The sequence below is a fragment of the Helianthus annuus genome, chromosome 14, assembly GCF_002127325.2.
Source record: "Helianthus annuus cultivar XRQ/B chromosome 14, HanXRQr2.0-SUNRISE, whole genome shotgun sequence".
NCBI classification, from domain to species: domain Eukaryota; kingdom Viridiplantae; phylum Streptophyta; class Magnoliopsida; order Asterales; family Asteraceae; genus Helianthus; species Helianthus annuus.
The window spans coordinates 96,543,890-96,557,705 of NC_035446.2; the positions used below are offsets into that span (position 1 = coordinate 96,543,890).

General features: G+C 37.5%; 1 non-coding gene across 1 annotated transcript; it reads right to left on the minus strand.

Moving 5' to 3' along the window:
• Positions 1-1,169: 1,169 nt before the first annotated feature.
• Positions 1,170-1,276, minus strand: LOC118486986. Its single transcript, XR_004880153.1, has one exon. It is a non-coding gene; the product is annotated as a small nucleolar RNA R71 (small nucleolar RNA).
• Between the last annotated feature and the right edge of the window lie 12,540 nt (positions 1,277-13,816).

The following is a 13,816-nucleotide window of genomic DNA, read 5'->3' on the forward strand; positions in this document are numbered from 1 at the left end:
TAGCATTTAGTTAGTTTTTATTTTTCTTAGTTTAAAATATTTTTCTCACTTTTTGATTTGGTTAGACGTTGAGGATAAACCGGTATTAAAAGCTCTTGTGTCCTTGGACGACCTCGGTATCTTACCAACACTATACTACGTCCACGATGGGTGCACTTGCCCATATGTGTGTTTAGTGTTAGTAAATATCGTGTTTTATAAATTTAAAACTTGGTTAAAAGTGTAAAAAGGGGCTTAAATATATATCAAAATTATATACACACCAACACACATCAAGTTTTTGGCGTCGTTGCCGAGGACACAAGGATTTTAAGAAAGTTAGGAATCAACGGCCTAATCATATTTTTATTTTTCTTTAATTTTTTAGGATTTTTTTTCTTAGATTTTCAGCTTCTGCAGAGCTCAACACGGGGCCGTGCCTGGTCGGACACGGGCCGTGTTCAGCATCGTCACTGGCAGTTTTTGTTTTCCAAGTTACAGAAGGCTGACCACGGGGCCGTGCCGGTGCAACACGGGGCCGTGTCCAACTTCCAGTAACTGGGATCTGGAAAACAATCACTGAAATTCCGACCACGGGCCGTGTTCGCTCAACACGGGGCCGTGGTGAACCTTCTGACCAACATTATTTTTTGTTTTTATTGCAGGACTTGGAACCCGACGCCACCCTCACGTAGTGTATGAGCTTCAGTTCCAATAAAGACATAAAAGAACCACTAGAAGAACCCGAACGCTTTCTCAGAAAAAGGTTAAAAGCCAAAAACCAAGAGAAGGTTTCGGGTAATCCACCTCCAATGGCGGACCAAAGTACCCTTATGGATTATCTACGACCCACCGTAGGTAATCTAGGCGCCGCTATCAATGCTCCGAATGTCGAAGCCAATAACTTCGAACTTCGGCCACATTTGATACAAATGCTCCAAAACTCCGCAACCTTCCATGGGCTTGCGGACGAGGATCCCCATCTACATATAACTAATTTCTTGGAAATATGTGATACCTTTCGGATCAATGGAGTATCAAACGACGCCATCCGCCTCCGTATGTTTCCTTTCTCACTAAAAGACCGAGCGAAAGCTTGGCTCAACACCCTCCCAGCTGGATCGGTAAACACCTGGGATGAACTAGCCCAAAAATTTCTATATAAGTATTTCCCTCCTTCTAAAACTGCTAAGTTAATGGCTGAAATTAATACATATTCACAAGAGGACGGGGAATCCTTATATGAAACTTGGGAAAGGTTCAAGGAGCTATTACGCAAGTGTCCCCATCACGGCCTCGCAATATGGCAACAAGTATCCACTTTCTATAATGGATTGTTGCCACACACTAGGCAGACACTTGATTCTAGCTCCGGGGGACTTTTAGGTAATCGACGCCCACACGAAATATATAATCAAATTGAGGAAATTGCTCAAACCAATTTTCAATGGCACACCCCCCGGGGAAATAAGTCTATCGCCCCGGGCGCCCATAAGGTCGATGAAAGCACTTCTTTACAAGCCCAAATCGAGGCTCTTTCTTCAAAGATAAAAAAATTGGAAATGACAAAAACAGTCTCGGTTATGGCTTGTGAAGGGTGTGGTGGGTCACATGAAAATTGGAGTTGCATGAAAGAAACAGACGATCAACAAGAAATGGTAAACTACATTGATAATAGACCTAGGCCGTCGGGTCCCCCAACGGGGACTTACAACCAAGGATGGCGAAACCACCCAAACCTTGGTTGGAGGGAACCCGGCAATAGTAGTAACCAACAAACCCAACAAACAAACTTTCAGCAACCAAGAAATGAGTCACAAAATTTCACTCAACAACAAGGTGGACGAGAAAGGCTCGAAGATACTATATCTCGCCTCGTCTCTGACACTGATAAGAAAAACTCGGAAAGATTTCTACAATTAGAATCTAATTTTAGAAATCAACAAGCTAGCATTCAAAACATAGAAAAACAATTAAATCAAATAGCTCAAAACTTTTCCGAGAGACCACAAGGCGCATTACCCAGCAATACCGAAACAAACCCAAAGGCGCAAGTTCACCTCATCACACTACGAAACCGCACCGTAGGGTCTGCAGAAGTGCCACCGCCAACGGAAGAAACAGTACCGACACCTCTGCAGGAGAAGAACTCTCCTCCACCACCAGAGCCGACCAAGGCTCCTCGAGTTCCGTACCCCGGTAGGTTAATTCGTCAAAAGACAAATGAGCAATTCGCAAAATTCGAAAGTCTGTTAAAACAATTGCACGTCAATATTCCTTTTATCGAAGTCCTAACCCAAATGCCCAAATACTCTAAATTCATGAGGGACTTCCTTACGCATAAGAGGAAAATTGAAAATTTGCAATTAGTTAATTTAGGCGAAGAATGCTCTGCCCTCGTGCTCAATAAACTTCCCCAAAAGAAAATCGATCCCGGAAGCTTCACGATTCCATGCTCAATAGGGGAATCGCCCGTTCGCAATGCCTTAGCCGACCTAGGAGCTAGCATTAACCTCATGCCCTCGTCAATGTTCTAAAGGCTCGGCTTGGGAACCACGAGCCCTACAAAAATGAGCATACAACTCGCTGATCGATCCGTCAAATTCCCACAAGGTGTCATCGAGAATGTCTTGGTAAAGGTAAGCAGATTCGTTTATCCAGCTGACTTTGTCTTACTCGATATGGACGAAGACACCGAGGTCCCCCTTATACTAGGGATACCCTTCCTTGCAACAGCCCAAGCAGTGGTGGATATTAATGACGGGACACTCACCTTGAGGTATGAGGATGATGAAGTGAAATTCGGAGTTGGGAAGAGAATAGAAGATGACGACCCGGTCAATTACATGACGGTTATTGATTCGAGCTTGGATGCTGCTCTCCGACGGTGTAACATGGGACGCCAAGCATCCCACTCAGAAAATATATAACCTCGAATCGGGTCTAGCCAAGGACCCTTATAAACGTGGCGCACCACGGAGGTATTCCGCGGAACTATCCTTAGTTTAGTTTAATCTTTTAGTCTTATTTTGCAGAATAAAACACACTCATGGTGGTAATGGATGAAAAAGGGAACGAGAAAAATGGAACCATGCACGAAGAACAGAGCAACCCGACACAAATCTCCATCACAGAAGGCTCAACACGGGCCGTGCCCAACCAACACGCCCCCGTGCTGAGCCACCTGCAGGAAAACACCCAGTTCAGGTAACTGGACACGGGCCGTGTTCAGCGGACACGCCCCCGTGTCCAGGCTTCTGTTTCAATTCTCTAATTTTTGTTACTGGCACTTGACCACGGGGCCGTGCCCGGTCACCACGGGGCCGTGTCCAGGATGCCAGTAACATAAATCTTTGCTTTTTAACTTACTTTTACACATCCTAATCGACCAAAAACCTTATTTTTGGACACATTGAGGACAATGTGTAATTTAAGTATGGGGGGGATGCTAAAACCTTGAATTTTGCAAATCCTAAACACAAGCCTTACACAAAACTCTATTGGAACCGCTAAACACCCCAAATTTTTTCAAAAACTTTTTCATTTTTTTTATTTACTTGTCTTAGTTTAAGTTGGGAATAACAAGTTCTAAAAAGGTTATATTTTTACAAGTTTACAACCGATAGCGTCGTGATAACAAAGAACCAACATAAGAAAATTATGAAACGGCATAACAAGTCTAGTTAAAAATTCGATTATATATACTTGATCACATTAAAAACCCATTCCCACAAAAGTGAGTTTTGAGCCTTTATTGAGCATAAAAATATACATATTTAGACTAAATGCTCATTTTTCGTTTCTTGTGTGAATAGCCGCTTGGTTCTTACAAATCTAGAACTTGCCACAACAATACATTCCCGGTCCTTACCAACTTAAACCCAAGTAAGTAAATGATGGAGGCATTAGGACTAACCATTTTTCTTTCAAAACCATTATTTTTCATTTTTTTTACCACCTACCCAAAATCCCCCTAGATAGCCCCTTTGAGCCTAAACCTTTCATTTCATTACCCCAAAACCCTTTTCACCCACCAAAAACCTTTTTTATTTTTCACCCTTTATTTTAGTAACAAGCTCGGTTTTTCGTAAACTCGCATTTTTATGTGATGAAAAAAAAAATGATGAAGTTAAAAACAAACAAAAGCTATATAAAAGCTTGTTTGGAGAAATACTTCAAAATAAAAAGTCGCTAAAGACAAGGTATTTTACGAAAACCGACGTTTTTTACGATTTTCGCCCTTTTACTAACCACTAACACAAACCACCCACCTTTAACCCAAGCCTAACCCTTCACCCCGAAAGTCCTCTTGATATTTACAAAGGTAAAAAGTTAAAAAGGAGGAGGATTGATTGCTTGGCAAGCCTATGGAAGGCGTAAGTTCCATGCCGCTCTCGAGTGATTCACTAAAAATATACACCTTCGGCCGAGTGTTGAGTGATCCCCCGTGAGGTATGTGAACTTGTATATAAATGGAATTTTAATAAGGCATGCTATGCCCAAATAAGTAATTTATCTTATGAAACGTTCAAAATAAATCATAACGAATAGGATTGTAAATAAATAAAAATAAAACTTACTAAGACCTTGGATTCCCGACACTCTAGGACAAGCTAAAAACTTTCTCTTCTACCTATTCCATTTGGAGTGTAAGCCACATTTAAAGAGTTTTGCTTGAGGACAAGCAAAAGTTCAAGTGTGGGGGTATTTGATGTGTGTAAAATGCAACATATAAATCACATCAATTAAGGCATAAAACTAACCCTTTTTAAGTACTAATGTTGGAAAAAGAGTGTTTTTGTCTTCCTTTTGTATTTTCAGGATGAAATGAGCTCAAAATCACAAAAGAAGCAAAAAGACAACTAATTCTAGCATAAATACAAGAAAAGGAACAAAAGTAGACTGCCCGGACCCTCAACGGCACCTCCCAAGGCAAAGAAGAGAAAACAGAAGACTGAACACGCCCCGTGTCCAGCGAACACGGGGGCGTGCCCAGGAAGCAGCAGAAAAGACAAACCAGTAGAAGCTTCCATTGCCCACCACGGGGCCGTGTCCAGCGGGCACGGGGGCGTGGTGAAAGTACAGCAGACGCATTAATTGTAATTGCGAATTACAATTAATGAAGAGAGAGAATGTCAGACGGGCACGGGGGCGTGTCCAGCGGACACGGGGCCGTGCCCAGCCTTCTGTTCAGCCTATAAATAGGGGTGCTTGGCTTCATTCCATTTCATCCCTTGGCACACCACCTCTCTCACACTTCATCCACCACCCACCACCACCATAACACCATCATCCACCACCATCATCCATTGTCCATCGTAGAGTGTGTGAGTCGTCTCGGGATCCAAGATTGATCGTAAGAGTTCTTGACAATCAAGGCCATGTTTGCCTAAGTCTCTTACATCACTTGGTGAAGACAAGTGTTTAGTATAATACTTTTTATTTTTAATCTTTTGCACTTTTTATTTGGTTTTGTATTAATGACTTTAATAACTAGTTACTTATGTTGAAGGTGATCTTTCCTTATCGTTTGTCCGTGGTGTCTTGGCGTTATTTTACTGTCTATATAAAATAAAAGATTTTCACCATTCATATCTCCACGGTCTATATGGAGGTATGTTGGCTACCTGGTCGGGGGTTAAGGGAACGGTTTGGTAAGGGTCTTGCCCTTGTTCAGCGTTTAGAGGTCCTGCTTGGGACCTGGGTCAAATTTAGTAGGATCTCCTTCAATACCCATAGGTATTGGATGGCGGGGATCCAAACTCTTTGACCCCCTCATAAGTTAACTACTATTAATACTATAACCCGGCTATTTAGGACTGTATCCCTGCTGACTCAGACTACTTAGCCGAGGGTAACGTCACCGCCAAAAACGGGGCCTACCACAATTTGCATTAATAACTTAATTCATTATCTTTCAATAATCCGACCCTTTAGGATTGTATCCTTGCTGACTCAAACTACTGGGTTGAGGGTAATGTCGCCTTCAAAAGAGGGGCCTACTACAATAACTAAGATAATCTCTTAAACAAGTGCAAAAGTGCGAAAATAATCAAAGGTTATACTAACACACGTGTCGGATCCAAGTGATTCATCTTGTCTATCTGTTTTTATTTTATTTTATTTTTCAGCATTTAGTTAGTTTTTATTTTTCTTAGTTTAAAATATTTTTCTCACTTTTTGATTTGGTTAGACGTTGAGGATAAACCGGTATTAAAAGCTCTTGTGTCCTTGGACGACCTCGGTATCTTACCAACACTATACTACGTCCACGATGGGTGCACTTGCCCATATGTGTGTTTAGTGTTACTAAATATCGTGTTTTATAAATTTAAAACTTGGTTAAAAGTGTAAAAAGGGGCTTAAATATATATCAAAATTATATACACACCAACACACATCAGTCACCAAGTTGTTAAAATTGAAGTCTTCGAGTAGCGTTTAACCCATTTAACATGTTCCTGTTATAGCTATAGATTTTTTGAAAAAAAAAATAGTATACCTGAAGTTCAACTCATTGTCCCATAAGAACTTGAGGCCCAAACTGTAATGGCTTCACAAGCCAATTGCTAAATTGTGGGCATTCTTTAAATACTTTCAAGGCTGAATTATATTCTTTAGCCTTCTCCTGTACAACAATTGAATGTATCAAACAAACAAAACCAGCTAAAAACTATAAACTAATGTATATTTGTATATCCTAAATATTAGACGAGAGCTGCAGGCCATTGAAACTGAAAACAGAAGGTTAAGTTTGGAGACAATGACAACTTCATTTCACTGCATATATTCAAGTGTAGGAAAGAGGGATTCACGGCATGCAAGATACCACTAGGCACAGAGTCATCAACATCCGAGTTCTCAGAGTGCACTGAAACAATTTCAACATCAACTTGATTACAAAGGTCCTCCGATTTCTGGCTCCCGTCTCCCAAATCAGGAACCCTTCTCCCATTAACATCCTCCGGTTGCTGAAAGTACCTAACAGAGTAACCCAGTTTCACCCCTTCAATTCCACCAGTAGATCGCAGCTCTTGGAATTGATTATCTTTTTGGTTGTTGGCACCAGAAACAAATTCTTTGACCCGTAAATCAGCTAACATTGGACTACACTTTATCAACTTTCTTTGTTTCCGAACAACCCCAAATCCTGCAATTTGTACACCGTTCTGTTTAGTTCTAGATCTCGTGGAGCGAGTAATACCTCTTGCCTTATCCATCTCCTGTTGTAGTTGAGCATCATGAGCGATTTTTGCAGCTCGGATAACATCTAACTCCGGATTCCCTGAGCTAGGTTTTGGTCCCCTGCACCTTAGAGTTCGAGTACCACTTTTAGTGGGGCTGGTAGTAGGTTTAGAAGAAGCACAAGGGGCCACTAGGGACGATTGAGTGGGAATATCATCTTTACCCTGAGTCACACATGAATCTGAACCAGGGGATTCCAAATCCAACCGATTCGTGGTGGGGAGGCTGGTGGTGGCGTGGTGGCTGATGGTGGCATGGTGGCTGATGGTGGTAGCATGTGGAGGCGGTGGTGGCTAACAGTGGCGATGGAGAATTGATAAGAGAGAGACAGAGGGGTTAGAGAGTGAGAGAGAAAGAGAACTATTAATATATATGTTATTTATAACAAGGATCTGAAATGACAATAATATCCTCACATGCAAAACATGTGAGAGGTGTTTAACTGAATTTTTAGACGACGTTAGTGGTAAAGGTTGAATCTGTAGCAAAACATGAATGTAAAGGTTGGTTTTTGTCAATTTCATAGTGAAAGGTATGGAATGCAGTTTGGGTATAACATAAAGGTTGTTTTCTGCAATTTTGTCTTTTCATAGTATCTTATGCTACATCTTTGTACACAGAGAATATATGACATATTCAGATGCCGTGTCACATCGCGAACGGGTCCGAATACTATTTTGTTCTTAAATATAAACTTGTATAGGTTTCAAGTCCTATAAAATAAAGAAACTTTGTTGAAACTTTGTTTTAGAGTGAAAAATAGATCAAAGTTACGTAATCTATACTATATAATAAAAGAAATCAACTTTGGGACACTTGTCATCATATTAGACCATGTCTTATAGATAACCCTCCTACGAAATAATATTATTTAGTTTAATATCTTATGGATAATTATTATTTGATTTAATCTCTTCTAAATATTTATAGATAACTCTTCTACTAAATATTACATAGTTTAATCTCTTCTATTATAGTAAAAAATAGATTTAGTATATAAATTATATTTTTTACTATTATTAGTATTTTTATTATTATCAAATATATTGATTACTTAAAATTTATATATAAGACTTTATTCAAATATATTTATTTAATACACTATTAATCCAAAATTATATTTATTTAATATACTATTAATCTAAAATTACATTTATTCAACTCATGTAATACATAGAGTTTTTAAAAATTTAACTTTTTTATTATTTGGTATATAGATTACAATACACACAAGAGGTTCTTAAAAATATAATATTTTTTTACTATTTAATATATAAAATTACATTTATTAAAACCGTGTAATAAATGAGGTTTTTAAAGATATATTGTTTTATTATTTAGTATGTAAAATTACATTTTTTTTCAACCCGTGTAATATACGGGGTTCTAACCTAGTCTAAATTGAAGTAAATGATGTAATTTTGATCTTAGTGATGGAGTGATGTAACTCGTGTACTTATATGGTGTAATTACAAGATATAAATGATTATAAGTATCGTATATTTTTTTTTTGTTATTTACCTTTGTTATAATTTCGTTATTTGTTATTATTTATCTTGTTATAAGTATCATAATTTCTTTTTGTTATTTACCTTTATTATACTTTCGTTATTCGTTACTCCTTTATCTTGTTATATTATTTTTTAATTGATAAATTAATTGGAACAAATCTTAACAATTCTGGACTATAATTGTCGAATGTTCACCAACTAGTAGATGCCCCGCCCGCGTTACGGGGCGATGGCCGAATAATTCTCAACCAATTAAAAAACACTACTATAATTTTGCTAGGGGAAAAAAACAAAAACGATGATAAGACCGTAGTGAACCAATTAAAACAAAAAAACCTTTATAGTTTTGCAAAAAAAAAAAAAAAAAAAAACTAAAACGATGGGAAAAACGTAATTTTTAACTACGGGCGAAATCATAATTTTAATTCGAGGATAAATCGTAAACTAAATGGACCAATGGGGAAGTGTCAGGAAGCTGCCGGCATGACAGTAATTTTACACTGGGGGCTAAATCGTAATTTAACAAGGAAAACAAACAAAAACGATGGGAAAATGTAACTTTAAGTTGAGGGCAAAATCGTAACCTTACTGGGAGAAAAAAAACTAATGGCGAAAGTATCAATTTATACGGGGCAAAATCGTAATTTTGAGCCGATGGGAAAATTAGAAATTTTAGCCAGGAGTAAAAGCGTAAATTTATTTGTAAGCGTGGGCAAAAACATAACTTTGAACAGATGGCAAAATCGTAAATTTAAGGGAAAAAAACTAATGGCAAAACTGTAAACTGAAACGGGTCAAAATCGTAATTTTTAACCGGGGGCAAAATTGAAATATTTATCTGGGAGCAAAAGCGTAAATTTATTTTTAGGCGGGGGCGAAAACATAAATTTAAAATGATGACAAAATCATAATTTTAAAGAGGGATAAAATCGTAATTTTGTTGGGCCAATAGGGGAGTGCCAGACAGCTTCCTGGCACTGTTACCCCTGCCGCCCTTTTTGAACAATTGAAAACCTGAACTATTGAATTCTTACGTCACCATCTTATGATTGTAGTAGTTTAAATATTCTAAAGTTTTTGAATATTGTTGGTCAACAAAAATCAACATGCAGTCCTACCTGCAGGAGAATATTGTTAATCACATGAGTTTCTTCTACTGTACGGTCGCACACGTTTTTTTGTTTACCCCCTTAAATGTAGGTAAAAGATCAAATAAAAATAAAATAAACGTACGAACTGTACGAATTGAAAGAAAAGTCAAAAAGTGGCGGTGGCAATATGGTAATTATCAGCAATTTCAAAAGTACTGTACTGGGGAAAAGCAAAAAGCATCTGTAGGGTAATTTTGAGCATCAATAGGGTAATTTTGAGCATCTGTAGAGTAATTTTGAGAAATGTAGGGTAATTATCAAATTACTCTAGTAGAGTAATTTTGACTTCTGTAGGGTAATTTTGGGAAATGTCTTGTAGAGTAATTTTGTTAGCATTTAGTTATGGGGTTTAGCTTTATGGTTTAGTTTTTAGCTTTTAGTTTGGGTTGGGGGGGGGGGGGGGTTAGGTTTTTTAGGTTTTTGGGGGTGGGGGGGGGGGTTAGGTTTTTTTAGGTTTTTGGGGGTGGGGGGGGGGGTTAGTTTTTTTTAGGTTTTTGGGGGGTGGGGGGGTTAGGTTTTTGGGGGGGGGGGGTTTGGGGGGGGTTAGTGTAATTTTGATAATTACCCTACAATTTTGATAATTACCCTACACGACCAAAATTACTCTACTTGAGCTTTTACAAAATTACCCTACAGAAGTTCAAAATTACTCTACTAGAGTAATTTTGAAGTTGCTGATAATTACCAAAATGCCACCACCACTTTTTTGACTTTCTTTCACTTCGTACGTTTCGTACGATAATTTTATTTTCACAATAACTTAACTCCTTAAATGTATTCCTCTCTGTTATTAGTTATACATCCTCTTTAAAAAAAAATAGAATAACAACTTGTTATACTTAACCCCCTAAAAATCATTATTTTAAAATTTTTTTAACCTTTAATTTGAAGGTTAGATCTTCGTTCTTTTTCTTCACTGATATCATAAAATATTATTTTTTAGGTAGTAGAATATTGCCGACAAAATTTTATTCAAATACGTAGCAAGATGCTACCACCAAATATACAATAGTTTAACACCAATACATTCGACAATTACAACTTGAATACTCTATCCACCAAAACTAAAACGGCTCCAAACCTCCCAAGATAATGTCGCCAATTTAGATCTATTTTTTACCAAAGGAACGTCATTGCTTTTATCTCATCTAACAACTTCGTGGTATTCGGAGTTGTCTGCCTAAACACAGCATCGTTTCTCGACTTCCATAGACACCAAATTGTCACCAAGACCACCGCATGAAAAGCTTTCCTTTTTATCCTTGAGGCGGAGACTGTTTCATGTAATTCGAGCAGATCCTTTAAGCCAAACGCATATATAGGAGGACTCTTGCACCAACCCGCAATGTTTTGCCAAATCGATTGTGCAAACTGGCAAGATACAAAAATATGTTCGCTCGTTTCAGTATACTCCCCGCACATTACACATCGTTGATCCAGAACCGGCACATTCCGAACTGACAAGGCCTGTTTTGTCGGTGGTTTTTCCGTCTCGGCCCGCCAGGCAACGATTCCAACTTTCTTCGGTACCCAACTGTTACACTCAAAAACTCTTAACGGATTTGATCGATTGAAAGAACCGAGGATAGACTTGACGCTTGCCACACTGAAAATACCACTGGCTTCATATTTCCAATCCCATGTGACAACCCTCACCAAATCAGGTATCCGTACGAATTAATTAATATTTACTTAATGCTTAATTACTGTGCTTGCTTACAATTGTGGTTAAACTGCTACGTGATTTCTGATACATACATATACTTGTATCATACCTTATTGCTGTCACTCCATTTATTTACACAGAACTATAGTGACAAACTTGATGCACAAAAGCACAGTAGCACAATGAGCGGATAACCCAGTAAACGTATTGACATAGCCAGCACCAGACAGACACTGTCTCTAAGGCCAGTATGAGCCGGGAATAGTTCACTACACCAGTAGGGAGTGTAGGGAGGTGAGGATGTTAGAACTGCGTCACTAGGTGATAGTTATAGTGACCGGATGTGCCTAAAACATGATTTAAATACAAAATCCTGCTCTTTATTACAAAAATTCAGCATTTTATTTAACTAGTAAAGTGCAAAAACATGGTAGAATGGTCCTGTATACTTTCCCAAGTGCCGGGAATAATTTGTGTTACAAAAATATATATAAAGAACCTTTTTTAGACTAATTAAACACTTTAACGAGACGGTACCTAACCGGATAACCAGACATTACCCGGGACACTAAATTTTTGTCAATGACATTGTTTTACTATTTTTGGCTTGTCATGGTTCCCGTTTGCCATAACACCCACTAAAAATAATCAAACTAACTTATAACATCACTCTACTTACATTCTAACTAATACTTACCATTTAGTTGAATTTTGCAATCAACCCCCCCCCCCCCCCCAACCGAATTTTCGGTCCATGTGGACCCACCAAATATACACACCTTACTTCCTTGATTTAATCCATTATTTTATTTGATCTTTGGCTTGTGGAAGTAACCATATTACGTGAATGATCTATAAGAGCATGGCACTTAGATTTACCATCATTCCTCAAGATCACTCCCTCTCTTCGCTACTCTCTCTCTCCCTATTTCGGCTCCCCATAACCGAACCCACCACCATCACTTCAACATCTTCATCTTCTTCATTTCAAGTGCCATTCAAAGCTTGAAGTTCATCTATGGAGGGTGCATCTTGAAGGACCTTCAAAGGAGCCTTGTTCAAGTCTTTTTCACCATCTTTTTTTTACCATCTTTGCACTAGATTTCTTCCCTAGCTTGAAGCTAGTAGTAAGTCTCTACACCTAGTTCCATCTTATTATTAGTTAAAATGTGAAGTATGATGTTTATTTGCTTAAATCACAAGAACAATAATGTTAAAAAGTGAAACAAAAATCATGGATATAAAAGTCTAGACATAAAGTTTACTTGGAAGATGAAAAATGATGAGATGATGTTGTTATAATTATGTAGTAAACATGTTGTTGTTTGTGTGTTGATTCTTGGATATTTGGGTTAATCACCCTATGGATTTGGCTAGATAATATTTAGAAGGGTGATTTAACAAAATAGAAAGTAGTTATATGTTAAGTAACATAACCACCTTCTAGTGAGCCATGAACTTGAATAAAAAAAAATAGATTTTCTAAAATATAAACAAACTAGTAGATCGGTGATCATAATGATCCAAGTTTACTAGAAACTTTTTATAAAGAAACCAAGTTAAAGAAACGGTTTTTGGAAAAACCAAGACTTACATAAACTTACATTATTTTTGTAAATGAAATAAATGTAAGAACATTTATTTACAAGAAGAGTTCAAGAAGATAATTTTTGTAAATATTAATTTACAAGTTGTGAAAACGTAACTCGTTCAAAGAAGTGATTTTTAACGAAATAAATACATTTCGGAGAGTAACTAAGTCCACTAAAGGCCTCACTAAGTTACCACGCGCTTTCGGGAAATGTCAAGTTCATGACTAGAGTGTAACAAGTATATTTTTGCTTTTGATGTTATAAAGTCGATGGTTGAAAATTGTTTATTGATTTCAAAAAGAAAACGATATGCTAATAAGCATGGACGCTCCCGTTTTAGGTGAAACTCTGGCGAAATTTTCTAAAAATCATATGACTTAGAAAAATTATTTTTCTAACAAATATATTTTCTGACTTGTGTTCGACTATAAACTTCGCCATATTTTTATTACGAAACTCCAAAGTATCGGAGAAGGGTTTTCATGGGGTTTCAAAAATAAAAGCGAATAAATATATATTTAGAATATATATTTGATATTAAAAACGCTTGTGTGATTTTTGATTATTTTGGGAACTAGTTATATTATTTAGGACAAAATAATGTAATATAATAAAATACCATCACACTTATACACCGGAAAATACGTTTTCAAGCATATATTTTGGGGTAAG